The sequence below is a fragment of the Olea europaea genome, chromosome 2 (genome assembly GCF_002742605.1).
Source record: "Olea europaea var. sylvestris chromosome 2, O_europaea_v1, whole genome shotgun sequence".
Classification (NCBI taxonomy): Eukaryota; Viridiplantae; Streptophyta; class Magnoliopsida; order Lamiales; family Oleaceae; genus Olea; species Olea europaea.
Genome location: NC_036238.1, coordinates 20,634,927 through 20,639,207, shown reverse-complemented (window position 1 = coordinate 20,639,207; position 4,281 = coordinate 20,634,927). Strand labels below are relative to the sequence as shown.

Below are 4,281 nucleotides of genomic sequence, written 5' to 3'. Positions count from 1 at the left end.
ACACAGCATTATTATATACATTTCCTTAGCACGAAACGACGTCGTTTTGTCTACCATATAAAATGGCAGTAGTTGAAACCCTAGCTCAAAACTTTCTTCTTCTTTCCTCTCAGCCGCAGCTTTTGCTATACGGTTTTGCAATGTCTTAGATCTTATTTTCTTTCAAGCTTCTATCGATTATCACCTGTGAAATCTTAATTTGTTGATAGTTTTCATCTTCCCACCGAAGAGAGGTACTTTTAGTATTTGTTTTTTTTCTATTATTTCCCCCTTTTTCATATGTCGTCTCTTCTATTTTTTTTTGCCGCGACAGCGGGATCTTACTTGCTAGTCTTCATTTCCAATTTGTAGGGTGAATAGGTAAAATTTTTTGGGCGATTTAAATCTCTTTTGGTGCTCTATATTTTTTTTCGTCGTGTAGCAAAGAAAGGTTCGTATTTTTTTTATTTTCGTATTTTAGTTTGGATCATTTCTGGGATTCGATATTTTTTTTAGGCGTATGTCGAGGTTGCTCGAAGGATCGTTCGATTTTTTTATCGGTTCTCACCCGTGAAATCTTTTTTCATTGTTGGTTTTTATCTTCATACTAGAGAGGTAAGTTTTTATTCTTGAGTTATTTTTCACTTTAATAATTTGTTGAATCTCTGTACGGGGTCTTTTTTTATTTTTATTTTTATTTTTGGGAGGGGGGTGTTCTAGCATGTGGAATCTTGCTTCACTAATCTTCATTCTGGGTTGTAGCAAGAATAGATATATTGTTGTTGCCGTTTAAGTCTACTTTTGTACTCTTGTGTTCCCTTTAGTTTTGCAATGGAGAAAGTTATTTGTTTTTTGTGTAGTTTGTTCTGTATGTGCCCTACTTTCGGTTTTTGCGAGATTAATGTTTCTTCTTCTGACTTTTCTATTGTTTTCTCTTTCCATCAGTTTATTTAAACTTATTAACTGTCTGTGAGGTTATAGAAGAACGTAGGAAAAATAAGGAACTAAAGCTCGCCATAATTGTGTTATGGCTGCAAAACTTTATTTAATGCTATTATAGTGAGCGTTTATTTTTCTTAATTCATTTCTGTCCATTGAATGACCAATTTTTGTTGTTAATGTCTACGTATGGTATTTTCACTATTTATTCAGCAAGATATGGTATTTATTTTCACTAGAGAGGCAATCTTTCTATTTTGGAGTCATTTTTCCCTCTCCTAATTTCTTGAATCCCTTACTTTTGGATTTTTTCTTTTCTTGGAGCTTTAGCATCTGCGATATTGCCACACTGATCTGTAATCTGGGTTTTATCAAGAGTATGTATATTGTTGTTGACGTTCAAGTCTATCTTTTTACTCTTATGTTCCCTTTAGTTTTGCAATGGCGAAAGGGTTTTTCTTCTTCTGTTTTTTTTTCTGTAGCAGAAGAATGTGCTTTTCCTTTCTCTTAGATTGATCCATAAATTTTATGCTTCCTACACGTAGACTGTGATTTTTATGTTCGATTCTTTCTTCTGGGTACTTGCTTAAGTTCCAGATTGATATGTATTTTCAATTTTTCTATTTCTTGGGTGCATATTTATGTTTTTTTGTTGGGGGATGTTCATTATATATATCCGTGTACAATAAAAGAGGGACTTCATTCTGGCACTATTCATCCGTTTTTTCCTTTATTTTTTTTTAAACTTAGCCTGATATTTTATCCTTCAACCAATGTAGATTTGCTAGATGTTTTGCTTCTTTACTTTCACGCAACCCTCATCCCTTCACAATTGTATCCCACCTTTACTCTTTCACTCCATTTCGTCATAGCTTTATCTCACCTTCTCTGTTACACTCTTCCGACCGTTGTTCTCACTGTCGTTTGTCTACACATTTTGAAGAATCGATTTTCATTTTCTTGTTAATTCTCGTTCTATCGTTGATTTCTTTCGGTGGCTTCTTGGTTCAACATTTCGATTGTATATTCGGTGAGATCTATGCTCCCTTTGTTCGTCTTTTTTTTTTTTTTTTTTAGATTTGTGCGTTTCTCTTTAGATCTAACAAAAGTCAGCCGATACCTTCTCTCTTGAAATGTAATTTCGTCTCCGCGTTCTTCATCATTATGGTTTGTAATTTTTCCTTTTTATATTGTTGATTTATTTATTTGAAATAATTCTCGATTAGCAGTGCAATGGTTCTTACTATTTCTTGTACGTACAAATCAGATTTTGAGCTTTTCCAGTGAAGAGGCAAGAATGAAAATTCGTTCGTGTAACTGCACGGTGTCTTATGTTGTGATTTTTTTCGTTTCTTGTTCATTCTTGGGTGATTCTTGGAGCATATTGTAGATGGGGGTAGGGGTGTGAGAAGAAGACTATTTTTTTGAATAATTTTGACGGGGTTATTAGCAAACAAGCTATGAAGAAGAATAGAACTACTTAAAAAGTCATGTATAAATGTTGAAGATAGAAGTGCAAAAGGAGTCGAACATTGAACTGTGGGTGTAATTTATTGTTAGAAATATAGTGCAAACATGGGGATTATCTAGATTTATAAGCTTGGCCATGTAAATTTCATAATCTTGAAAGAAGATGGTTACCTTTGTCTTGTCCATTATTGTAATCGAATTGCTCTCTCTCTCTCTCTTCTAAATTTATTTAGGCTTTCTTAAAGGGTGAACCCCAACCTTGAAGGCCCCCACCGCCCGGCCCCTAGAGCTTTGTGAGGGAGGTAAATCGCGGAATGATAAATTATTTAGGCTTTCTTTATTCTACATTGGGCGTTGATAAATTATGCCTGTTCATAAAACTGCCAGAACTGTATTGTCTGTGTGTATTTTCGTTCTGAGACTTTATGTGTAAACTGATTGTTATGTATTGAACTTTCGTTACTTCCCTAATCATAGTAGAAAATTTTCATACGTTGCAAAATTTGCACAAAGAAGTATCTGATTGATGTGGATTTTTAGTACACATTAATGTGAGCTTTAAACTCGTCCATCCTTAGTGTCCTTGTCCCTATTGCTATCCCTATAGAACAAAAGAGATACTTGATTCTGCTGCTGTTCATCCTTAAGTAACGTCAAGAATTTTATGCTGAAAGGAAAAAAATAAAGGTGTGATGGTAGGAGTAGATGGTTTGAATGCGTACAGGGTAAGTATGTGTAATGATGTTCCTAAATTTTTAATTATTTGGTAAAATTATTTATTTTAGAATTTTTGTGTATTTCTTTGTAGTGATTAATTTGGATTAATTGTATATTTTTATTTTTTAGTATGGTTCCATTGCTATCTTAGAATTTGGAATTTCAAAGATGGGTATAGCTGATTTCAATGATTTAGAATGTGAGTATTGTAGTCAAATTATAGATGGCTACCACTGTCTTCTCCATTATTGTAGTTGAATAATATTTCTTTTTTATTTTATTTTATTTTTATTTAAGCCTTCTTTATTATATATTAGGTGTTTATAAATTATGTGTTCTGATGTTCATTTTAATTTACTTCTCTTTTTGTTCCTCTTTTTATTAAGAGACTACTACTAATTACCATATCTTTCTATTTCTCTTAATCCTTATTTGCTTAATCTGTTGCTACTAAAATTTCATAGAAGAATAGAAAAAAATATTGATATTATTCAACCTAAGACCTATTTTAAGTGTAGCAAATAAAAACGAAAATTTTTCCATTGGGATAATTACAACAATATCACAGAAATGAAGTCCGTAAAACATTTCAAGAGTAAATTATTACATGAATAAGATAGCTTTCGGTGGAGAAAAATACTATTTGGTTGAAATAAATACTTGAAACTTTTAGTGGAATTGGTATCATTTACTAACATCCAGAAAGTCAAAACAACCACACAGCATCGATCACTCGACAATGCGATAGTAATTATAGACTAATAAAAAAAATCTTGATATCCTAGAGCCAAATTAAGGTGAAAATGAACTTCTTAAACAAATTGATCGATCTTCAAGTCAATAGCATGCTAAATAAAAGGTAAAGCAGCACATAATTTCGATAAAATATAGTTTTCCAATTTTTACGATAATTGTCTCTTTTGTTGGAGGAATTAGTGGCCAACAGTCGGTTGACCCGGCCAGTTTTCCAAAGAGTCCTTTGACCAATATAAAAAAAAAAAAAAGCAAAATGTTTAAAATATTGAAAATTAAGAGAAATCCAAATTTACCCTTACTATTTAAAGAAGAAAGAGAAGGTAGTAAGGAAAGAGAAAAAATACTGTAGCACTGATAAAAAAGGGAAAATAAACGATCCATATTTAATGTTTTTATGTTGATATTTGGAAGAAAAAAAAT

The 4,281-nt window shown here is 32.1% G+C and overlaps 1 long non-coding RNA gene across 4 annotated transcripts in view; it reads left to right on the top strand.

Moving 5' to 3' along the window:
- The first annotated feature begins 67 nt into the window (after positions 1-67).
- The window catches only part of LOC111365974, an 11,852-nt gene continuing 7,638 nt past the window's right edge, over positions 68-4,281 (top strand). For 2 of the 4 annotated variants that reach the window (XR_002697537.1, XR_002697538.1), the window contains exon 1: positions 71-3,304. This is a non-coding gene — a long non-coding RNA (uncharacterized LOC111365974). Of the gene's footprint in view, positions 3,305-4,281 lie in introns of all 4 variants that reach the window. The other 2 variants (XR_002697540.1, XR_002697541.1) reach the window with 2 other exon arrangements.